The sequence below is a fragment of the Aegilops tauschii genome, chromosome 2 (genome assembly GCF_002575655.3).
Source record: "Aegilops tauschii subsp. strangulata cultivar AL8/78 chromosome 2, Aet v6.0, whole genome shotgun sequence".
NCBI lineage: Eukaryota > Viridiplantae > Streptophyta > Magnoliopsida > Poales > Poaceae > Aegilops > Aegilops tauschii.
The window spans coordinates 430,058,743-430,072,286 of NC_053036.3; positions in this window are offsets into that span (position 1 = coordinate 430,058,743).

Consider the following 13,544-nt stretch of genomic DNA (forward strand, 5'->3'; position numbering starts at 1 on the left):
AAAGAGTACTAAGGTGTGATCATGTTTTGCTCGTGAGAGAAGTTTAGTCAATGGGTCTGTCACATTCAGATCCGTATGTATTTTGCAAATTACAAAGTTCTGTATGGAGCTATTCTAGCTAATTGCTCCCACTTTCAATATGTATCCAGATTTAGACTCAGAGACATCTGAATCAGCGTTAAAGCTTGCATTGACATAACCCGTTATGACGAACTCTTTATCACCTCCATTACCGAGAAATATCTCCTTAGTCCTCTTAGGTAACTAAGGATAATTTTGACCGCTGTCCAGTGATCTACTCCTAGATCACTATTCTACCCCCTTGCCAAACTCATGGCAAGGTTCACAATAGGTTTGGTACACAGCATGGCATACTTTATAGAACCTATGGCTGAGGCATAGGGAATGACTTTCATTCTCCTCTATCTTCTGTCATGGTCGGGCTTTGAGTCTTACTCAACTTCACACCGTGCAATACAGGCAAGAACCCTTTGTTTGAATGATCCATTTTGAACTTCTTCAAAACTTTGTCAAGGTATGTGCTTTTGTGAAAGTCCTATTAAGCGTCTCGATCTATCTCTATAGATCTTGATACCCAATATATAAGCAGCTTCACCGAGGTCTTTCATTGAAAAATTCTTATTGAAGTATCCTTTTATGCTATCCAGAAATTCTATATCATTTCCAATCAACAATATGTCATCCACATATAATATTAGAAATGCTACAGAGCTCCCACTCACTTTCTTGTAAATACAGGCTTCACCGTAAGTCTGTATAAAACCATATGCTTTGATCACCTCATCAAAGCGCATATTCCAACTCCGAGATGCTTGCACCAGTCCATAGATGGAACACTGGAGCTTGGACACTTTGTTAGCACCTTTAGGATCGACAAAACCTTCTGGTTTGCATCATATACATTTCTTCTTTAAGAAATCCATTAAGGAATGCAATTTTGACGTCCATTTGCCAGATTTCATAATCATAAGATGCGGCAATTGCTAACATGATTTGTACGAACTTAAGCATCGCTACGGGTGAGAAAGTCTCATCGTAGTCAACCCCTTGAACTTGTCGAAAAACTTTCGCGACAAGTCGAGCTTTGTAGACAGTAACATTACCATCATCGTTAGTCTTCTTCTTGAAGATCCATTTATTTTCTATGGCTTCCCGATCATCGGGCAAGTCCACCAAAAGTCCACACTTTGTTCATACATGGATCCTATCTCAGATTTCATGGCCTCAAGCCATCTGTCGGAATCTGGGCTCATCATAGCTTCTTCATAGTTCGTAGGTTCGCCTTGGTCTAGTAACATGAACTCCAGGACAGGATTACCGTACCACTCTAGTGCGGATCGTGCTCTGGTCGACCTACGAGGTTCAGTAGTAACTTGATCTGAAGTTTCATGATCATCATCATTAGCTTCCTCTCCAGTTGGTGTAGGCATCACGGGAACAGATTTCTCTGATGTACTACTTTCCAATTCGAGAGAAGGTACAATTAGCTCATCAAGTTCTACTTTCCTCCTACTCACTTCTTTCGAGAGAAACTCCTTCTCTAGAAAGGATCCATTCTTAGCAACGAAGATCTTGCCTTCGGATCTGTGGTAGAAGGTGTACTCAATTGTTTCCTTAGGGTATCTTATGAAGACGCACTTCTCCGATTTGGGTTCGAGCTTATTAGGCTGAAGCCTTTTGACATAAGTGTCACAACCCCAAACTTTAAGAAACGACAGCTTAGGTTTCTTGCCAAACCATAGTTCATACGGTGTCGTCTCAATAGATTTAGACGGTGCCCTGTTTAACGTGAATGCGGCTGTCTCTAATGCATAACCCCAAAACGATAGTGGGGTAAATCGGTAAGAGACATCATAGAACGCACCATATCCAATAAAGTATGGTTAAGACGTTCGGACACACCCTTACACTGTGGTGTTCCAGGTGGCATGAATTGTGAAACAATTCCACATTTTTTTAAATGAAGGCAAAACTCGTAACTCAAATATTCGCCTCCGCGATTAGATCGTAGAAACTTTTTTTTCTTATTATGATGATTCTCCACTTTACTCTGAAATTTTTGAACTTTTCAAACGTTTCAGACTTGTGTTTCATCAAGTAGACATGCCCATACCTACTCAAATCATCTGTGAAGGTTAGAAAATAACGATACCCGCCGCGTGCTTCAACACTCATTGGACCGCATACATTGGTATGTATTATTTCCAATAAGTCATTAGCTCGCTCCATTGTTTCGGAGAACGGAGTTTTAGTCATCTTGCCCATGAGGCATGGCTCGCAAGTATCAAATGATTCATAATCAAGTGATTCCAAAAGTCCATCTGCATGGAGTTTCTTCATGCGCTTTACACCAATATGACCTAAACGGCAGTGCCATAAGTATGTTGCACTATCATTATTAACTTTGCATCTTTTGGCATCAATATTATGAATATGTGTATCACTACGATCGAGATTCAATAAACCATTCACATTGGGTGTATGACCATAGAAGGTTTTATTCATGTAAACAGAACAACAATTATTCTCTGACTTAAATGAATAAACGTATTGTAATAAACATGATCTAATCATATTCATGCTCAAAGCAAACACCAAATAACATTTATTTAGGTTCAACACTAATCCCGAAGGTAGAGGGAGTGTGCGATCGTGATCATATCAACCTTGGAATCATTTCCAACACACATCATCACCTCGCTTTTAACTAGTCTCTACAACTCCTGTTTCGAGTTACTATTCATAGCAACTGAACTAGTATCAAATACCTAGGGGTTACTACGAACAATAGTAAAATACACATCAATAACATGTATATCAAATATACCTTTGTTCACTTTGCCATCCTTCTTATCCGCCAAGTATTTGGGGCAGTTCTACTTCCAGTGACCATTTCCTTCGCAGTAGAAGCACTCAGTTTCAGGATTGGGTCTAGCTTTGGGCTTCTTCACGGGAGTGGCAACTTGCTTGCCATTCTTCTTGAAGTTCCCTTTCTTTCCCTCACCCTTTTTCTTGAAACTAGTGGTCTTGTTAACCATCAACACTTGATGCTCTTTCTTGATTTCTACCTTTGCCGATTTCAGCATCGCGAAGAGCTTGGGAATCGTTTTGTCATCCCTTGCATATTATAGTTCATCACGAATTTCTAGTAGTTTGGTGATAGTGACTAGAGAACTCTGTCAATCACTATCTTATCTGGAAGATTAACTCCCACTTGATTCAAGCGATTGTAGTACCCAGACATTCTGAGCACATGCTCACTGCCTGAGCTATTCTCCTCCATCTTGTAGGCAAAGTACTTGTCAGAGGTCTCATACCTCTTGACATGGGCATGAGTCTAAAATACCAATTTCAGCTCGTGGAACATCTCATATGATCCGTGGCGTTCAAAACATTTTTGAATTCCCGGTTCTAAGCCATAAAGCATGGCACACTAAACTATTAAGTAGTCATCATATCGAGCTTGCCAAACGTTCATAACGTCTACATCTGCTCCTGCAATAGGTCTATCACCTAGCGGTGCATCAAGGACATAATTCTTCTATGCAGCAATGAGGATAATCCTCAGATCATGGACCCAGTCCGCATTATTGCTACTATCATCTTTCAACTTAGTTTTCTCTAGGAACATATCAAAAAAATATAGGAGCTATATCGCGAGCTATTGATCTACAACATAGATATGCAAAAGTATCAAGACTAAGTTCATGATGAATTAAGTTCAATTAATAAAATTACTAATGACTCCCAGTTAAATAAACATCCCTCAAGTTATCTAAGTGACACGTGATCCAAATCAACTAACCCATGTCCGATCATCACGTGAGATTGGGTAGTCATCAATGGTGAACATCTCTATGTTGATCATATCTACTATATGACTCACGTTCGACCTTTCGGTCTCCAATGTTCCGAGACCATGTCTGTACATGCTAGGCTCATCAAGTTTAACCCAAGTATTCTGCAAGTGCAAAACTGTCTTACACCCGTTGTATGTGAACATAGAGTCTATCACACCCGAACATCACGTGGTGTCTCGAAACGACAAACTTTAGCAACGGTGCATACTCAGGGAGAACACTTTTATCTGGAATTAAGTGAAGGGATCATCTTATAATGCTACCGTCGTTCTAAGCAAAATAAGATGCATAAAATATAAACATCACATGCAATCAAAATATGTGACATGATATGGCCATAACCATCTTGTGCTTTTGATCTCCATCTCCAAAGCATCGTTATGATCTCCATCGTCACCGGCTCGACACCTTGATCTCCATCGTTGCGTCGTGATCGTCTCGCCAACTATTGCTTCTACAACTATTGCTAACTCATAGCGATAAAGTAAAGCAATTACATGGTGTTTGCATTTCATACAATAAACAGACAACCGTAAGGCTCCTGTCGGTTGCCTGATATCTTACAAAACATGATCATCTTGTACAATAATGTATATCACATCATGTCTTGACCATATCACATCACAACATACCCTACAAAAACAAGTTAGATGTCCTCTACTTTGTTGTTGCAAGTTTTACGTGGCAGCTACAGGTTTCTAGCAAGAACCGTTCTTACCTACGGCAAAAACCACAACGGTGATTCGTCAAGTTTGTTGTTTTAACCTTCTTCGAGGACCGGTCGTAGTCAAATTTGATTCAACTAAAGTAGGAGAAACAAACACCCACCAGCCACCTTTATGCAAAACTAGTTGCATGTCTGTCGGTGGAACCGGTCCCATGTGCGTGGACATGTAAGGTTGGTGCGGGCCGCTTCATCCCACAATACTGCCGAATCAAAATAAGACGTTGGTGGTAAGCAGTATGACTATGACCGCCCACAACTCTTTGTGTTCTACTCGTGCATATCATCTATGCATAGACCTGGCTCGGATGCCACTGTTGGGAATCATTGCATGGAAAACAAAAAATTTCTACGCACATGCAATGATCTATCCATGGAGATGCAAAGCAACAAGAGGGAGAGTGTGTCCACGTACCCTCGTAGACCGTAAGCGGAAGAATTTCACAACGCGGTTGATGTAGTCGAACTTTTTCGCGCTTCAACCGATCAAGTACCAAACGCACGGCACCTCCGCGTTCTGCACACGTTCAGCTCGGTGACGTCCCTCTCCTTCTTGATCCAGCAAGACGTTGAGGTAGTAGATGAGTTCCGTCAACACGACGGCGTGGTGACGGTGATGGTGAAGTGATCTCCGCAGGGCTTTGCCTAAGCACTACGAAAATATGACCAGGGGTATAAACGGTGGAGGGGGCACCGCACACGGCTAGGCAATTGTCTGGTGTGTACTAGGTGCCCCCCTCCTTATATATATAGGTGGGAGGGAGAGGCACTACAAAAAAAGACACATCCGTGACATTTTGGGCCAAACAATTTTTTTCCTGTCATGCTTATGACACTTCTATGACGATAATTGTGACAAAACCCGGTATCATCATAGATGTGGTGGGATCCTACTTCTATGACAAAAAATCATGACAGAAAATGGGCTTTTCGTCCTGGGCGGGCCGGAGACGCACCTGCATGACATTCTTTGGGCGTCCATGACGGAAAAAATTGTGGTAGAAGCGAGGGCGAGGAAAATATCGAGGAGTTCCCGGTTACGGTGGGTGGTCGGGGCCGAGCGATGCATGGAGGTTTGCGCGTTTCTCTCGTACACGTACGCGCGTGTGTGCGAGGCGTTGCGCTCTAACTGAACCCGAGCAAGACATTGGGCTCTAATTGAACCCGAGCGATTGCACTAGCTACGTTACTGAACCCCGATCGATCCCTTGCTGTTAACTGAACCCGAGTGATTCCGTCACTACTGCTGCTAACTGAAGCCGATCGAAGCTGCCTCTTGATGAACAGTTCCCGGTGGGGGTTGGATGAACAGGATCCCGTGGTAGTAGAGGTCGTTGCCGCTGGATGAACAGGTCCCCGATCGAGGAGGCGTGGGGGTGGATGAATGATACGTCTCCAACGTATCTATAATTTTTTATTGTTCCATGCTATTATATTATCTGTTTTGGATGTTTAATGGGCTTTATATGCTCTTTTACATTATTTTTGGGACTAACCTATTAACCGGAGGCCCAGTGCCAGTTGCTGTTTTTTTTGCCTATTTTGGTGTTTCGCAGAAAAGGAATATCAAACGGAACAAAACCTTCGCGAGGATCTTTCTTGGAAGAAATGCAATCCAGGAGACTTGGAGTGGAAGTCAGAGACGCAACGAGGCGGCCACGAGGCAAGAGGGTGCGCCCAGGGGGTAGGCGCGCCCCACCCTCGTGGGCCCCTCGTAGCTCCACCGACGTACTTCTTTCGCCTATATATACCCTTGTACCCTAAAAACATCTAGGGGAGCCACGAAACCACTTTTCCACCGCCGCAACCTTCTATACCCGTGAGATCCCATCTTGGGGCCTTTTTCCGGCGATCTTCCGGAGGGGGATTCGATCACGGAGGGCTTCTACATCAACACCATAGCCTCTTCGATGATGTGTGAGTAGTTTACCACAGACCTTCGGGTCCATAGTTATTAGCTACATGGCTTCTTCTCTCTCTTTGGTTCTCAATACAAAGTTCTCCTCGATGTTCTTGGAGATCTATTCGATGTAATACTTTTTGCGGCGTGTTTGCCGAGATCCGATGAGTTGTGGGTTTATGATCAAGATTATCTATGACCAATATTTGATTCTTCTCTGAATTCTTATATGCATGATTTGATATCTTTGCAAGTCTCTTCGAATTATTGGTTTAGTTTGGCCTACTAGATTGATCTTTCTTGCAATGGGAGAAGTGCTTAGCTTTGGGTTCAATCTTGCGGTGTCCTTTCCCAGTGACAGTAGGGGCAGCAAGGCACATATTGTATTGTTGCCATCGAGGATAAATGTTAGGACCCCGATCCAAAGTCACACCTATCTAGCATGTAACACATCATATCACTTTGCGGCCTCACGCACGGTATTCCCATGGGTGCCACCTTACCTGGCCCGGGACCGTTTGCGCCTTTTGGCTCACGTATATGATAGTGTGGCTAGCATCCATATGGCAGAGAACCCGGGCCGACATGACTAGTTGTGAACCCAAAGTGGCACTAACTTACAGGAACAGGCATACATGACCCAGCAACGAACGTGTCGGTCATCAGCGAGTGAATTCGGGCTATAGCAACTGGGCTAGCAGGACTCCGGGAATCCGGGTTGTAGCAGGCTAACAGGGCTCTGAAAGACACCGCGTGACATTTCCCCGAAGGGACAGACACAGGATTGAAGAAGGACACATGCCGGCCAGTCTAAGTGTTCCGGAGCAGTAGCAACTGGGCTAACAGGACTCCGGTAAACCGGGCTGTAGCAGACTACCATGGCTCAGTGGAAGCACCAGACTACATTTCCCCATAAGAGAGGGTACCAAGTATAGACAACTAGGTTGTCGGATCCCACACATACCAAGCATTTCAATCATACACACAATATGCTCGATATGTGTAAATACAACATGGCATCACAACAAAACTCTACGACTCAAAGTATTTATTCATTAGGCTCCGAGGAGCCAAGTATTACAAACATGGGTCTCATGACCCCACATACAGAGCATACAAGCAACAAGCACATGCGGAAGCTTAACTTGTCTGAGTACAGACAACTACAAATGAAAAAGGCTGAGAAGCTTGACTATCTACAAGATCCTGCCGAGGGCACAAGATCGTAGCTGAGGTAACAAGCTAAACGTCGAAGTCCACGCGGAACTACTAGCGAGACTGAAATCTCTCTGTAAAAACATAAATTAAGCAAACATGAGTACAAATGTACCCAGCAAGACTTACATCAGAACTAACTACATATGCATCGGTATCAACAAAGGGGGTGGTGGAGTTTAACTGCAGCAAGCCAGCTTTGACTCAGTGGTTAACCTAAACTACTACTGCAAGTAACTCTTTTGAGGTGGCACACACGAGTCCACATATTCACCATATCAATACACCACTATGGATCCGCTCCCGTCCCCTACGAGAAGGCCATCCATAGCACTCACGCTTATCTTGCGCATTTTAGAGTATCCACTTTCATTTGTCTATTAACTGTACAGGCAACCCAGAAGTCCTTTACCGCGGACACGGCTATTCGAATAGATCATTTATAACCCTGCAGGGTGTACTTCTTCACATACGCTCTTGCCAGTTACCACCATGTACACGTCGTGTATCTCGGCAACCTTCAAGCGGAAGCCTGGAGAGGGAGTCGGCCACGACCTGACTAACCACACAAGTCTCTAGTCCAGGTTTATTGCCTATTCAGGTTCCATCCGCGAGGAGATCCGGCCGGGGTTTCGCTCACAGCCCCAAACGATGTGTGCAGGGTTCCCGAGACACCAAACGGGCGCCCGGTACACTGGGCCACGGTGTATCTACCGCATCATAGCCCACCCCTAGGGTCAGCGCTACGCACGGCCTCTAACACATATCCTACAAACACCAGAAACTAGTTGCAACTCCTGGATAGAGATCAAGGCGATTAATAAGTTGAGAGGGTCCATTGGTTTCAGGCCCAACGCGTGGTAGTAGCTATTCATGGATCACAAACACAGAACTCAGTTCCTGAGGACGGTTTCAATGAGACAACCCACCATGTACTCCTACATGGCCTCTCACCGCTACCTTTACCAAATCGTGTTCACACACTTAGCTCTCAACAGTAGAACATGTTCACACACCAGGCATGACAACAAGCATGAATGAGTAGGCACATCAGGGCTCAAACAACTCCTACTCATGCTAGAGCAGAAGTGAGAGAGTGGGATTGTATCGGAATGAACAAGGGGTTTTTGCTTGCCTGGCACTTCTGAAGATAGTATAGTTCTTCATCGGTGTCATCGAACTCATCATCGAAACTACGTCCGCTGAGAGGGGACAAATACCGGCAAACAAGGAAGAACACAATCAATGCAATGCAACAATTATGATGCATGATAATGACATGGCAAAATGAGTGTGTTGGGCTAATGCAACTACAACCAGATGGGTTTGAGCCATTTTGAACCAAAGATTCAACCCCAAACTCATCTTATGAATTTAAATAGTGCCTTATCATGTTTTGATATAAACAGCAGGGTTAAGTTGCTTTAACATGCATGAAACCAGTACAAATGGATAGATTGGATTTTTCTCATAATTTTTCATATATAATTCTTTTCAATCTGAGTTATAGATTAATTTCTATGAATTTTTGAAGTTTAGGGTATTTTCTGAAAATAAATAAATCATTTAGATTTATTTAAATTCCAGAAAAGGCTTTTTGACGTCAGAGTGACATCATCACTACATCAGCAAGTCAAAGGCGCCAGCCCAGGTCAAACCTGACCATTTGGGCCCACTAGTCAGTGACTCAGTGCTGCCTAGGGTCAGAGACAGGTGGGGTCGGGTCAACAGACACGTCAGGGGAATCAACTCTGACGCGTGGGTCCCGTTGGGTTATAAACTAATCAAAACAGAGAATAAACCCGGTGTTAATTAGGCGTGGGGCCCAGCTGTCTGTGTCACTAGAGGGTTTAATTAGTGGGTCATTAGCCACTAATGATACCCACGTCACCTAAACGGCGATTAGCCGCCGGTGCTAAGCAGGACGCGGCGGTGCTCCTCGTCCGGGCGACTCCGGCGATGAGAGCATGCGCAGCTGGGCTCTACGTGTGCAGCGCGATGAGGCGCGTCGGGTGGTGGTCGTGGGCGGTGCCGGGGCGGACTACGGCGGCGACGGCAAAGACGACAGCGGCGGCCGGAGCACGGCTATGCGCAGGTGCGGTGCTGCAGCTCGAGGGCGAGCGAACGGAGGTGCTAGTCAGCACCTAAAGGGCAGCAGGAGCACGCCGGAGCAACTAGTAGGAGCGGAGGGTCTCGGGGGCACGGAGCTCGCCGGCCATGGTGGACGGCGGCTTCGTGTGCTCGTGGGGCAGCGGCTACGGGGCATGCGCGAAGGAAAAGGCAGAGGGGAGAGGTCCAGTGGCTCACGGTGATTTGTAAGAAGCAGACGGCGAGCTCGGGGAGGGGCTGATGACGACGGGAGGTCTCCGGCGATCTCGGGGCAGAGGCGGCGAAGATGGCGGTGCAGAGGGTGATGCAGGACGTACGGCGTCGCGCGAGTTGACGGAGAGGCGCAGGAGATGGAGGCGGAGCCCGTGGATTCGCCGGTAAGGCGAGGGGGAGGCGGTGGCCACGACAACGGTGAGCGGTGGCGATGGCAGCGCATTCGGTGAGGTGGGTGATACGTCTCCAACGTGTCTATAATTTTTGATTGTTCCATGCTATTATATTATCCATCTTGGATGTTTTATGGGCTTTATTATGCACTTTTATATTATTTTTGGGACTAACCTATTGACACAGAGCCCAGTGCCAGTTCCTGTTTTTTCCCTTGTTTCAGTGTTTCGAAGAAAAGGAATATCAAACGGAGTCGAAACGGAATGAAACCTTCTGGAGAAGTTATTTTTGGAAGGAAAGCAACCCGGGAGACTTGGAGTGCACGTCAGGAAAGCAACAAGGGAGGCACGAGGCAGGGGGGCGCACCCTCCACCCTCGTGGGCCCCTCGTGGCTCCCTTGACGTACTTCTTCCGCCTATATATACCCATATACCCTAAAACAATCGGGGAACAGAATAGATCGGGAGTTCCGCCGCCGCAAGCATCTGTAGCCACCAAAAACCAATCGGGACTCTGTTCTGGCACCCTGCCGGAGGGGGGAACCCTCACCGATGGCCATCTTCATCATCCCGGCGCTCTCCATGACGAGGAGGGAGTAGTTCACCCTCGGGCTGAGGGTATGTACCAGTAGCTATGTGTTTAATCTCTCTCTCTCTCTCTCTCTCGTGTTCTTGATTTGGCACGATCTTGATGTATCACGAGCTTTGCTATTACAGTTGGATCTTATGTTGCTTCTCCCCCTCTACTCTCTTGTAATGGATTGAGTTTTCCCTTTGAAGTAACCTTATCGGATTGAGTCTTTAATGATTTGAGAACACTTGATGTATGTCTTGCCGTGCGTATCTGTGGTGACAATGGGATATCACGTGATTCACTTGATGTATGTTTTGGTGATCAACTTGCGGGTTCCGCCCATGAACCTATGCATAGGGGTTGGCACACGTTTTCGTCTTGATTCTCTGGTAGAAACTTTGGGGCACTCTTTGAGGTTCTATGTGTTGGTTGAATAGATGAATCTGAGATTGTGTGATGCATATCGTATAATCATACCCACGGATACTTGAGGTGACATTGGAGTATCTAGGTGACATTAGGGTTTTGGTTGATTTGTGTCTTAAGGTGTTATTCTAGTACGAACTCTAGGGCTGTTTGTGACACTTATAGGAATAGCCCAACGGATTGATTGGAAAGAATAACTTTGAGGTGGTTTCGTACCCTACCATAATCTCTTCGTTTGTTCTCCGCTATTAGTGACTTTGGAGTGACTCTTTGTCGCATGTTGAGGGATAGTTATATGATCCAATTATGTTATTATTGTTGAGAGAACTTGCACTAGTGAAAGTATGAACCCTAGGCCTTGTTTCCTAGCATTGCAATACCGTTTACGCTCACTTTTACCACTTGTTACCTTGCTGTTTTTATATTTTCATATTACAAAAACCTATATCTACCATCCATATTGCTCTTGTATCACCATCTCTTCGCCGAACTAGTGCACCTATACAATTTACCATTGTATTGGGTGTGTTGGGGACACAAGAGACTCTTTGTTATTTGATTGCACGGTTGTTTGAGAGAGACCATCTTCATCCTACGCCTCCCACGGATTGATAAACCTTAGGTCATCCACTTGAGGGAAATTTGCTATTGTCCTACAAACCTCTGCACTTGGAGGCCCAACAATGTCTACAAGAAGAAGGTTGCATAGTAGACATCAGTGGGGAACAACGAGGGAGGGAGCAGGGGGAAGAGTGAGCGAGCCGGAGGGATTGGGACGGCACCGAGGAAGTCGGCCACGCGTCCAGGGGCTCGTCGGCAAGCAGGAGGTGGCGCGGAGCGTGCTCGCGCGCGTCGGCCATGCGCACGCTGTCCTCCTCGCGCTGTGGAGAAGATGACTGGCAGGGCCAGTGAGCTGGGCCGGCACAGTGCCAAGCCAGGTAAGTGGTCCAGGTAGGCTTCTCTCTCTCTTTTCTAAATTGTTTCTGTTTTCTATTTTTCTGCAATTGTTTTGACTTAATTAAAATGCTAAGGCATTTTCAAAAACCCTGAAAATAATTGTGGGCTCTGTTTGGAATATTTCCAACATCCCTCACTTAAGTTCAGAATTATTAGGACATTTAAAATATTTTATAGCATTTAAATGCCCAAATGCAAATAGCATATGATTTAATTCAATGACCCAATGCTGTCCTAGAAAAATGTGAACCATTTTTGTCAGAGGTTCTAGACCAAGGCAAAGATGATGAACATTTTTGAAGGGAATTCAGGTTCATTGAAAATATTTTTTATTTTGATCCTAGTTGCATTTCATTTGGTGCTAGGGTTTGAACATCCCCATTTCAAGTTTAACTGAAATTTAAACATGATGCAACACCAGATGCTAGCACTAGGCATTACTAGAACTAGGGATGTGACAATAAAAAGATGGGTTTTATATCATATTGCTTGAGTTTATCCCTCTACATCATGTCATCTTGCCTAATGTGTTACTCTGTTCTTATGAACTTAATACTCTAGATGCATGCTGGATAGCGGTCGATGTGTGAAGTAATAGTAGTAGATGCAGAATTGTTTTGGTCTACTTGACACGGATGTGATTCCTATATTCATGATCATGCCTTGATATTCTCATAACTATGCGCTTTTCTATCAATTGCTCGGCAGTAATTTCTTCACCCACCGTAATACATGCTATCATGAGAGAAGCCACTAGTGAAACCTATGGCCCCCGGGTCTATTTTACGTCATATTAGTTTCCCGTCAACTTACCAATTTCTATCGCCGTTTATTTTGCAATCTTTACTTTCCAATCTATACAACAAAAATACAAAAAATATTTATCTTATTATCTTTATCAGATCTCACTTTTGCAAGTGGCCATGAAGGGATTGACAACCCCTTTTTCGCGTTGGTTGTAAGGTTCTTGATTGTTTGTGCAGGTACTAGGCGACCTGCGTGTAGTCTCCTACTGGATTGATACCTTGGTTCTCAAAAACTGAGGGAAATACTTACGCTACTTTGCTGCATCACCCTTTCCTCTTCAAGGGAAAACCAACGCATGCTCAAGAGGTAGCAATGAACAGTAGCCGGTGGAGGGACCCCGTACGTGGAGGGCTGGTTGAACATGACCCCGTGGAGGGGCTGGTTGAACAGGACCCCGTGGAGGGCTGGTTGAACAGTAGCCGGTGGAGGCTGGGTGAACAGGACCCTGTGAGGGCTGGATGAACATTAGCCGGTGGAGGCTACGTGAACATGACCCGTGTGGGTGAACAGTAGCTGGTGGAGGCTGGAGGAAGTCGACGGTGGATGAACAGTAGCAGGTGGAGGG